The following is a 12,542-nucleotide window of genomic DNA, read 5'->3' as shown; positions in this document are numbered from 1 at the left end:
AGCACCAGCCTCACTTTCTCCTCCAGGGTCATCTGGGTTCAATGGCTACATATGAATCAGGATGATTGGAGATGGCCCTGGATGTGGGGAAATCAAGGTTAAGCAACTTGCCCAAGGTCACACAGATAGTAAAAATCAGAATTCTGGATTTGAACTCTCATCTTCCTGTTTCCAAGGCCAGTGCTCTATCCAATTCACCATCTGGCTGCCCTGGATAGGAGATATAGTCTTGAACAAAGATACAGGTAATTACAAAAGATAAAATAGATACTTTTAATTACATGAAATTGAAAAGTTATTATAATAAAATTTATGCATTTCAGATAAGAAAAGTTGTAGATTAGAAAAAAATTTTTTGTAACAAATATCTCTGAAAAGTGTTTAGTACCCATAAACAAACATATATGTCAGATCAAAAGTGATTATAAAATATACATGTGGTCAAAGGATATGTATGAACAATTCTCAAAAGCATGGTGAACTATTAACAAACATGCTCCAAATGACTAATGATAATAATAATAATAATAATAATAATAATAATATAAATGCAAATCTAAACAACTCTGAGGTTTTACCTATACCCAGCAAATTGTCAAAGAAAAATATTGAATAAGGAGGAATGGTCAAGGCTGGAAATACATATTTAGGAATTATTTGGAAAGAAGTGGTAGTTGAATCTGTAGGAACAAATGAGTTTACCACAGGAGAGAATGTAAAAAAAAAGAAAGAAAAGAGGGATAGCCTGGGGTGGGGGGAGAGGACACACTCACTTTATAAAGTCTGGAAGACAATAGGGAACCATCAATAGAAAAGAAACATATAGAGAGGGAAAGGGAGAGGGCAGCACACACTCTCTGAAGTTGAGGAAAAAGAGTATCTATGAGGGAAAATCAATAGAATAATGGTAAGAAAAAGTCAAAGAAGATGAGGAAGGGATTCAAAGTATTTGCCTGCAATTACTAACCATGCCTCTCAATCTGAGTCTTCATCTTAGCTGAATTTTTCTTTGTCTTAGGCATGACAACCATTAGTTAAAGCTTTGGGCTGGGTCCAAATGGAGTCTCAATTTCTTGGAGAACACACTTGGAGAACATATTTCCCCTGGGAGATTTTGACAAATGCTTGCTCTCATACTGTTCCATTGGTATTCCCTTGGACACTGATTCCATATGGAGTCAATCAGTCCCTTCTTAAGAAAATTTTGTGTTTTTATCTAACTATGGGTGAAAACTTCTCTATTAAAGAGTCATATGGGGCGGCTAGGTGGCGCAATGGATAGAGCGCCGGCCCTGGAGTCAGGAGTACCTGAGTTCAAATTGACCTCAGACACTTAATAATTACCTAGCTTTGTGGCCTTGGGCAATCCACTTAACCCCATTGACTTGCAAAAAAACTATAAAAAAAAGTCATACTATTAGATACACACATGGAAGTTTCCAGCAAAATCACCTGAGTAGTTGTCATTGTAATCTTAGCTTTATGAGAAAATACATGGAAGACATTACATTGGTCATTAAAGGAACATACCAGTATCATTATCTATCTTGTACTCATTGTTAATAATGAATACTACTGTCTTAATATTGCAGTATCCTGAGGCATCTTGACACTGACCCTATGAATATAATGCAACATCAGAGCTTTACTGACAAATGAATGAATAGCACCACCTGATTCCAAATCATATGAACAGCTTCTCTGTTTCCTACTGATGAGTTTTAAATGGCACTTTCCTCTTAGATTGGCCCCTCTTTTTGCAGAATCTACACTGAATAATCAGAAACCAGGTAGTCTATGTAGTGCTCTATAGACTGAGTATAGACTGGGATGTCTGAAGTATTTTGCAGATGTTATGATACATGTATTTCTTTAGCTCCTTGTTCTCCTTTACCCATAAGCTTTGTGATTTATATATTTATGTGATGTTTAAATGTTGCAATGTTTCTCGATAGTTTTTTCCTAATGAAGAATTTGGGTATGTCTGAAAGAGAGGAATGAGAAAGAACACAAAAGGGTTAGTTCGGTCAATTACTCCATTAAGAAATAATTCATTTAGCAAATATAAACCCTCATTGTATGTAGAACACTGTGTTAGGCACCAAGAAAGTTGAATTCATAAGTAAAATGTAATTCTTTGGCCTTAAGATTTTAATCTAGTAAGGGGAATGAATATTTGAAGAAGAAATAATTATTGACAAATAGATTAAGTGAATGTACTAAGTGTTTGAAGGATCAGGTTTATCAGTAGAATGGGGCAAAATCATAGGCAGATTATACCCAAATCTGGGGTAGTGTGTTTCCCTCCAAGAGAACTCCATATTCTTTGGTACTCTGTTAGTGAACCCTATCACAGGCTATACCACCCCTGGCTCTTTTTGTCACGGCATTCATTTATTGGAACCCACATCTTATTCCATATCCCTATTCCCACAGGGGCAAAAGATGGACTTTCTGGACTCTCTCCATGCAAATTTCATTTGAGGCTTAACTCTGTGAGATAGATACTACAGGTATCACATCTTTATTTTACACCAGGAAGAAACCGACTCAGAAAAGGATGAGGTACTGTCTCTTGATCACATAACAGATGAATATTCAGGGCAGAATATGATATCGGATTTTTTTTTATGTTTTTGCAAGGCAAATGGGGTTAAGTGGCTTGCCCAAGACCATACAACTAGGAAATTATTAAGTGTCTGAGGTCAGATTTGAACTCAGGTACTTTTGACTTCAGGGCCAGTGCTCTATCCACTGTGTCACCTAGCCACCCTGATTTTGGGATCTTTTTGATTCAAAATCTAGCATTCTGTCCAATAAAGTCTCTCTAAAGACGTAAAGTAAAAGGAAACAATTATATAATAATCACTTATATAGTACTAATTATAGGAACGTTATTCATCCAGGGGAAGGGGTTCAGACTTAACTTGCAAAATCCTTTGCACTTATTCCTTTTTTTTCCTTAGACAAGTAAATAGGATGTTGAATGTGCTGATGTCAATATTTGGGATACCTTGGTAATTCAACAAATATTTATGTTGGCACATTGGATAGCTCGCTTGACCTGGAATCAGGAAGACTCACCTTCTTGAGTTTAAATCTGGCCTCATATACTTACTAGCTATGTGACTCTGGGCAATTTATTTATCCCTGTTTGCCTCAGGTTTCTCCTCTATAAAATGAGCTGGAAAAGGAAATGGCAAATCATTTTAGTGTCTTTACCAAGAAAACCCCATATCATGAAAACATGGTAATGAAAAATCAGACATGACTAAAATGACTAAACAACACAATGTGCAAAGTACTGTCCTAGGTGCTGAGAAGATAAGGTCAAAATAAGAACCAGTGTCCTTGAGGAGTTTATATTTTATTAGGGGTAGTACTCATAAAAAGAAAAGTAAATAAGAGTAAATTGAGGAAAAAGCAAGCACTCGTAGTGACAGCCATAACTAGAAAGCCAAGAATCTAGGGGAAATTGAGTTCGTGAGCACACAGGATCATAGATTTAAAGCTAGAAGGGGTTTCTGAGATCACTGAGTCCAATTCCCTCCTTTTAAAGATAAGGAAACTGAGGGTGAGAGAAATTAAGTGACTTGTCCAGGTTCAAACAGTTAGAAAGTGTCCAAGACAGGATTTGAACTCAGGTATTCCTAATTCCATGCCATTCTTAGTAGCACAAATAACAGCACAGTCTTGTCAGGAGAGGGGGTAACTCCTCCCCAGCTGAAACCTGGGAATGTTGGTCAGTGCAGGAAAGAAACCTGCTTTTTGGGGGCCAAAGTGGGTGCCACTCTACCCCAGAGGTCAGCACCCTGGAAAAAGTTCTGTTTGCTCTCCATCAATCCTAGATCTACTAATGAGAAAGGGGTAAGAAAGGGAGAAAGATCTGGTAAGGCTTTGCATAGGACATAGCATCTTAGCAGATCTTGAAAGAAGCAAAGTATTCTTGATTGATGATGATGATGGTGGTGATGATGATGATGATGAATCCGACAAATATGAACAGAAATGTACATTTGCCTACACAAAGAAGAGGAGAAAAAAAGAGAACTGCAAATGAATATCTCTACCATGTACAGAAATCAAGAATTCTAAGGGGTGGAAATGAGGAGGAGGCACATTCCAGACAAGGAGGATGACTTATGGGAAGGCATGGAGTTGGGAAATCAAATGCTGATTTTGGGGAGCAGCCAGTACACCAGTCTAGTTGGAATGCTGAGTGCATGAAGCTGAATTATATAAGATAATGTTGGAAAAGTAGATTGTAGTCAGAGCGTAGAGGACTTTAAGTACCAGACTAAGAAGTTTGCATTTTATCTCAGAAATAATTGGGAACCACTGAAGATTTTTGAGCAGCAGAGTAACAATGTTTATATATATATATATATATATATATATATATATATATATATATATATATATATATCTTAAGAACAAATAGCTGGGTTTCTGTCTAAAGGATAGAATCCTGAAGAGCCTTGATGCAGGGATGTTTTTCCATGGAAATCCATGGGAATCTCTCTCCTTATCTCATATCTCCCACTAATGCATCTTATTTATTTATGAATGAAACCCACCTGCTCAGTTATGGGGAATTATGCCTAAATTTAGTGCATAAAGACAATGATCTCATTTATTTTTTAGTCCCTACTTGAGAGCAATTCATTTTTAGTAGCTGTAATTTGCATTGTAATGCTTTCATATGTATGTGTATATATATATATATATATATACTTTATATATATATATATGAAATTTCAGATTAAAAATAGAAAAGAACTTCCTTCCTTATATAAAAATTTTGTCTTGATTACCAATGTTGGTGCTATTGGTACATTTTTTGTAAAACAAGGGTTTTTGATCCTAAAGCTAGAAAATGGTAATTATTAAGTATCTGAGGCCGGACTTGAACTCAGGTACTCCTGATTCCAGGGCTGGTGCTCTATCCACTGCACCACCTATCCGTCCTGGGATAGAAGAATTTGATGCTCCCCACAAACCATAGAACCCAGAGGAGTAATTGACTGAAGGAAATCTGGGTAATGAAGTCAAGTTCATCTAAAATTGCTTTGTATCGGGGCAACTAGCTGACTTCATTATGGAAAACCATATGGGAATAATTTAACTATTTTCTCTTGGAAAAGGCAATTTTTGATGTGAACTAAAGGGCAGATGTAGAGGCATCATTTAACACTAACATTTTGGCAATCTCTTTTTTTACCTTTAGTAAATTCCAGATAAATCCTGGATGAGATAGGATCAGAAGAGAGTTTGGAACTAAGGAAAGGAGGTGAAACTTGAGAGATAAGAGTTACAAATAGGGTGGAGCAGCCAGGGTTTTCCCCAGGAAAGCAATATTTAAATCCCACTTGAAATCCTTCAGCAGAAATAATATTATAGAATCAGAGATTTAGAACTAGAAAGGACCTCAATGCCATCTAGTGCAACCTCATTTTATAAATGAGGCCCAGGAAGGCCATGACGTGCCCATCTTTACACAAGTAGAAAGTATTAGAGACAAAATTTAGTTTGTTCCACTTTATCACAATGCCTCAACTGAGCTTAGCACCTAGAAAACAAGGTAGAAAACAGAGATAATATATGGCCGACTTTCTTTCCCACATAGTGTACCCCAGTTGAGTCCCTCCATGACCCAATCAGAACTGGCCCCCTTGTAATGCACCAGACAGAAAGCTCTTGGTTTCACCATGACTTGAGCATGTGATATGAGGGTATGTTTCAGGTTAAAGGGTCTACCTCTTCATATGCCCAGGTGCAAAAATCTTAAGTAATAGCCCCAAGGATGGGGAAAATGCTCCCAACTGAACTTGCAAAATATTAAATACCAAACCAAAGATAATTTCTTTTTTTAATCATATAAATATTTTGTTTTCCAATTACATACAATGGTAAACAAAGTCAATATCTACAGGATACCCATAGTCATGTCAATCAGAAAATAGTCGTGGTTGTATGTATATGTAGCTAAGCGATCATGCATTTAATATTACTACAATAGAAATCTTTGAATGAATTCCTCCTCCTAAGGAGAAGGGTCTAAGTAGCTGGGGAGCTGTGGTATTCTTGGAAACCTTGCACTGGTTACTATCCCATAGCAATGGGAACCTCTAGTTTCAAAAAATTCCCACAATTAAGGAAAAACATATATTCATGCAAGAATTTTGCCTCTAGGGAGATTAATTTCATATTTAGTAATACTAAAAGTAAAATAAAAATAGAAAATCGAGTGATTCACAGAGTTAAAAAAAATCATAGTTCTTCTCAGTCGTGTTCAGGCAAAGACCATGGAGAAATCATTTTATTGCTTTTTTATAAAAAGGTTTTCATGAACCACGGTGGAAAAATTCTGACTATTTGCCACAGGGGCAGAATTTGGCATATGCATGCACCAGCTTAAAGAGAGGGTTTGAGGGGCTCAAGCTAACCCTTGTTGGGTATGGGAAGTGAAATTTAATCTCTGACCTCTTGTCTCATTGTGCAGCCAACGATCCAAATACACTGACCTAAAATTTCCACGGTGCTGTGATTTGTTGGCCGCCCTGGACTTTCTCCATTGTTACTGCAGCTGTCATTGTGGGGGAAGGGGCTTTCTGGAGTTCAGACTTTTAGAGACGAAAGAAGCAAAAAACAGCTCAAAGAGTTGATTATGTGTGGACTGCTGACAGAGCTGTAAGCATTCTCTAGTCACTAGCTCTGAAATATTTGGAAGCTCCATGATTTCAAGGGAATTTTCTTTTGAGAATACAAAACACTCTCACCCAGAGTCTGAGCTATTGGGCAGAATACTGAACTACACCCTTGTCAATCAACACTTTTTTTCTTGATTGACAGATGTCCAACCACTGTGCTAGGTGTTGTGGAAGAAATAAAAGAAATATAAGAAAGGGTCCCTGCCCTCAAGGAATTTACAATCTATTTCAGAGACATAATTAGAGAATTATAAAAACATTATAGTGTGATTTCTATTGTCAGCTTTATTTCTATTTTGCTGATTTGATTATCACAACAACCCCAGGGGATAGGCTGGACAAATGGTGCTACCTTAAAGACCTGGTGATTTGCACAAGATAAGACTACAATTTAAGGGAGAAAGGGAGGATTTTAGTTTAGGGTCTTGTAATCCTAACTCTCCATAGAGGCTACCCAGGAGTACAACCCCAGGGAGGTGGGGGATAGTTAAAAAGCCTCAGGGAGTCCAGCCCCACCTCTGCTCTGCTTCCTGGCTTGATTACTGGTGAATGGTTTTAGATTACTCATTCCTAGCAGTACTCTCACACTTTGACTTCCTCCTGTACTTCCCCATCTTAACACCTTTTGGCAAAAGACCTCAGCTTTGAACCAGACCCGTCCGGGCTCTTAGCTATGGCCACCTACCAGCCTCTGTCCACCGCTCCACACTGTGTCACACAGACAGATATAATTTAAGGACTCCCAGTCTTTTTAAGAATGATGAACCTCATTTTGCAGCCCCCCACAGGACAGTAATTGTTGGTCTAGTATCCTTTGATAAAATACACAAAAACCAGAAGCTCCTCTAAATGCTTTATTACCATGATAGCATCTACATTAGCAAAAATTAATGACTAAAGGGGCGGCTAGGTGGCACAGTGCATAAAGCACCGGCCCTGGACTCAGGCGTACCTGAGTTCAAATCCGGCTTCAGACACTTAATAATGACCTAGCTGTGTGGCCTTGGATGAGCCACTTTACCCTATTTGCCTTGCAAAAGCTAAAACAACAACAAAAAAACTAAAAAAAATTAACTAATAAAGAAATACATTAATTGGCTTATTATGCATTAATACATATTTATAGATTCACATGGGTTTGAGGAGCCCTTGAAATAGCACCATGGAGCCAGCCGTTCCAGTATTTTTGTTTTTAAGTTTTTGCTAGTCAATGGGGTTAAGTGGCTTGCCCAAGGGCACACAGCTAGGTCATTATTAAGTGTCTGAGACTGGATTTGAACTCAGGTACGCCTGACTCCAGGGCCGGTACTGTATCCACTGCGCCACCTAGCCACCCCCCATTCCAGTATCTTTAATCCAATAATTTAATACTGAAGTCTGTGATAGAGAAAATACATGCCATAGGAATTCAGAGAGGATCAAAACAAATAATGACTAGAAGAAAGCTTTAATAAAAGAGACAGGGCTTGAAAGATGAATATAGCTTGAATGGGTGTATAAGACCAGGGGATGCATTTTAGGAATGGGAACAAAGGTTTTTCCGTTTTCCAAAGAGTTTTGAGAATGTGGTTATGGTAAAACCTTTGTTTTCTTCCTTTTATCTCTTGTGCTTGGAATAGAAATTTCATAAATGTCTGTTTATTATTTCAGTTTCCTCAATACAGAAGAAAAAGAGTTGCCAAGAATCTTTCTTCCATTTGGGAAGTTTGGTAACTCTTTTTTTGGGGGTAGAGAACAAGGGAAGATAAAAATAAATGCTTGTTAATTGAAAACAATTTTAAATTGAAAGCAAAATTGTCCATTTAACCAGGTTAAATTTACATGAGAAAAATGGACCTTCACCCTGGTTTCTCTCATACAAAAAGTCTTGTTTATTTCTTTTATAATCGGTCTTGGATCTGGCCTTTATTTTCCCATCTTTATCATCTCCTGCCTGGATTATTTCAATAGTCTCTTAACTGGACTTTTTGTCTCCGGGCTGCCCCATTTCCATTTCATTCTGCATATTGCTGCCTAATTGAACTTCCTCTAAGGAAAAGCAGTGATTTTTTTTTATTCTGGTGGGAAGTTGACTCTTTTCAGTCTTCACCACTCATCCAGCCTCCATGATTTTCATGGAACATTAGGGGTATAACAGGGGTGGGGAACTTAGGTCTCCTTATTAAAGCTTCTTTTCATTTTAAAAAGTGGAACTCCTGAGGTGACTTGCCCAGACTGAGGATATGACAGGTATTAAAAGGAATTTCTTGGCCATAACTCAGAGAAGGGATGAATAAAATCCAAAAGACAAAGAAATTAAAGCTGGTCAACTGGAGTTTGCATAAAAATGGAGCCAAACCCTCACTGAGATGCTCCTGGTCTCAATCAGGAACAACTTTTAAACCCCAGAGGGTTGACCTCTTTAACCTCCTGCCTGGACATAACAAACCTCAAAGCACTGTCCCATAGGGAATCAAAGAGGAGAGGCTTCTGTCAATTCTAGGCTAAGTGTCCCTGCCCCTGTTGAAAGGGAACAGTAGCTCTTCAGCCCAGAAGAGCATTGTAAAAGGTTTTGTTTTTCTTCTTCTCTCCACCCCTATGAAGGGCAGTGGGGAGCAGGGTGGAGGAGTAGGCATAAGGTTGTCAAAACAAGGAGGGAAAGAAGAAAAAAGAGAGCCAGACCTAGAGTAAGGCGGGGGGGGGGGGGGGGGGGGGGGGATGAAGGGAGGGAGAGACAGAGGAAGGAAATGTAAAGAAAGAGGGTCATTTTTTTTGAATACCCAGAAAAACTAGGTATGATGGTGCATGGCTGTGATCAGTGTTACTGAAGAGACTGAAGCTAGTTTTGAGGTAAGGAGTTCTGAGCTGTAGTTCATCAGATGCCTGTAGTAAGACTTGCACCAAATGGTGAACATTGAGATGGATGATGGCAGCAGAGGTGGTGATGGTATAGGCTGCCTCAGGAGTAGCAAACCAGCTCAGGATGGACAGAAAACAAGTTAAAGTTTCTGTGTTGAACAGAAGTGGAACAAAGTCCATGAGTGACTACGACACTTTCAGTCAGGGTTAAGTGGCTTGCCCAAGGCCACACAGCTAGGTCATTATTAAGTGTCTGAGACTGGATTTGAACCCAGGCACTCCTGACTCCAGGGCCGGTGCTCTATCCACTGCGCCACCTAGCCGCCCCTAAGAGACCTGTTTTAATCAGTCCAGTGACCAAGTGATTTGAGAGGTCAGTCCTGTGAAAAACAAGCCTGATATACATGCTCCATTGGAGACACTTTAACAATCTGGTCTAAGAGTATGTGAGAGAGGCTCATCTATCTTTGACACCAATGTCTTGTTCCCACAGTGAATTTTGTGAAGATTCTTAGAGAGAGGACACCAAGACCCTGCAGTTGTGGAGTTGTAAACTGTCTTGGCCATAGGTGTTATTTACATGGGTGTTTCACTACTATTGACTTTAAATTTGTACTCATTCTCCCCCTACAATCCCCTTCATATTCTGTATTTGTAAGAGAGGGTACTTTTTTTGGGGGTGGGGGAGAAGGTAGCAATGCTCATGCTATTTGAGTATTTTTTTCTAAAGCAAAAAAAGAAGTAAAGATGATTGATAACTCCTGGGGTTATCAACATAACTAGCCAGCATCTCTCCTTCTAAGAGAGGAATTCTTAACCTTTTTGTCTGTGGGCCTAGAGTCTCTTTGGTGGTCTGGTGAAGTCTGAGTATCCCTTTTCAGAATAATCCTTTTAAATGCAGATAACAGGGGCAGCTAGGTGGCGCAGTGGATAGAGCACCGGCCCTGGAGTCAGGAGTACCTGGGTTCAAATCCGACCTCAGACACTTAATAATGACCTAGCTGTGTGGCCTTGGGCAAGCCACTTAAGCCCCATTGCCTTGCAAAAACTTAAATAAATAAATAAATGCAGATAACATGTATAACCTTCATCAAATTGCTTGTCTTCTTAATGATGTGGGAGGAGTTGGAAGGTGGGAGAGAATTTGGAACTCAAAATTGTAAACAACAGAAGTTAAAATTGTTTTTACATGTAATTAGGAAAAATAAAATATTGCAGTGTAGATACAAATAGAATATATAGAATTACAAAGGAAATCAGTTCAATTGGAATGTAGTTCTTATAGATCTTAGGTTAAGAATCCCTGTTTTAAGAAGTCTTTATGGTAGCCACTGACCAAAAGACGATAGAAAAGAGTAGCATAAAAAAAGATGGGCACCAGAGAGTGACACAACTGGTAGATCAGAGAAGCAGAGGATACCAATTCAAAAAAGGAAGTAGCAATGTCAGAGGTATGCATGCATACCTATCCTCTGTCCTCAGGGTGTTCCTTATATGTGTTCCCTCCTCTATTGCTGGTGGGTTATTTGTGAAAGAGTATAATAACCCTTGCCACATGTCTGGTTATGATGTTTAAATACATTTTGCTTTTAATGTCTTTTGGTTGGTTAGTAAAAATAAAATCAAAACCAAACCCCACCCCACCCCCCAATACATTGGTGGGAACTGATGTGCTATGATTCTGAATGGATGGTCACTCAGATTCATAACTTACCTTGAAATTGGGGTGACAGGGAATAGGCCTGGGTGTTACATTTCTTTTTTTTTTAAAGTTTTTGCAAGGCAAATGGGGTTAAATGGCTTGCCCCGGACCACACAGCTAGGTAATTAGGCCAGATTTGAACTCAGGTACTCCTGACTCCAGGGCCGGTGCTTTATCCACTGTGCCACCTGGCCGCCCTGGGTGTTACATTTCTAAAACATCACTTTCATTACATCACTTTCCAGCTCAAAAATCTTACATGGCTTATTATTGTCCATCTAGTTTTCTCAGCTTTTTTCTCATTTCTTCCTGAAATTCACTTCCTACTCTAGGTAAGCTTATTTCATTCCACTGCCATAGGATCATAGATTTAGAACCTGAAGGCATCTCAAAAGTTGTATGATTAAACTCTCATCATGCGAATGAAAAAACTCTAGAATAGAAGGGTCAAATGACCTGCCCAAGGCCACACAGGTGTTAAGTAATGGAGCTGGTTTTTAAACGTAGGTCCTCTGACTGGAAATTCAGCTAGCTCCCTTTGCAATATACTGTCAAGTCTTGGGTCATCCTGTCTCCATACCTTCCCTGAGTTCCCCAATATAAAACTAAGAACTCACTAATCCATGGTTCATATATATTGTTTAGGACATTTACTTTTTGTAACTTTTCATCACTGTTTTCTTCATTGGTATTCCTATGTCAACAAGCAACAAGATTTTAATAAGGTCTTACTCTGTGCTTACAGCGATTGTGTGTGTGGGGTACATTAGGATATGGGCCCCCGACTCTCATCCTCTTAAGTACAAACACTGAACACTCAGGTGAACTCATTCTATTCACTCCCCAAACTTGCTTCTACATACACCTGGATCTCTTTCACCATACAAAGCTAGTTCTTTGTCCCTCCTCCCTCAATTATTCTTCTCAGCCCACCTGATAAAATACCTGTCCTGAGGCTACAAAGCCTGTACTATGAAGGGACCCCAGGCATCTGCCTCTCTAAGTTTTCCTCTTAACAGCTGTTGTTCCTTTTTGTCTCAGTCTCAACCCATTCTCAGCTCCTGTGTCTCACCTGCTCCCTGTTCCCCAAAGATATCTTGTTATTTCCACTCTGGAATTGCCTTTCTCCTTTCCTCCCTCTTTTCCAACCTTATTCTGTTTTTAAAGCTCAACTTCATTCCCATTTCTTTCTTGAAGCTTTCAAACCATTCTGGCTGACAGTGATTTTCTGAATTCTCATAGGATCTATGAATTCAACAAGTCTTTCAGAAATACCTATTCCATGGACAGGC

The sequence above is a fragment of the Macrotis lagotis genome, chromosome 7 (assembly GCF_037893015.1).
Source record: "Macrotis lagotis isolate mMagLag1 chromosome 7, bilby.v1.9.chrom.fasta, whole genome shotgun sequence".
In the NCBI taxonomy this organism is placed as follows: domain Eukaryota; kingdom Metazoa; phylum Chordata; class Mammalia; order Peramelemorphia; family Peramelidae; genus Macrotis; species Macrotis lagotis.
Note: the sequence above shows the minus strand (reverse complement) of the source record.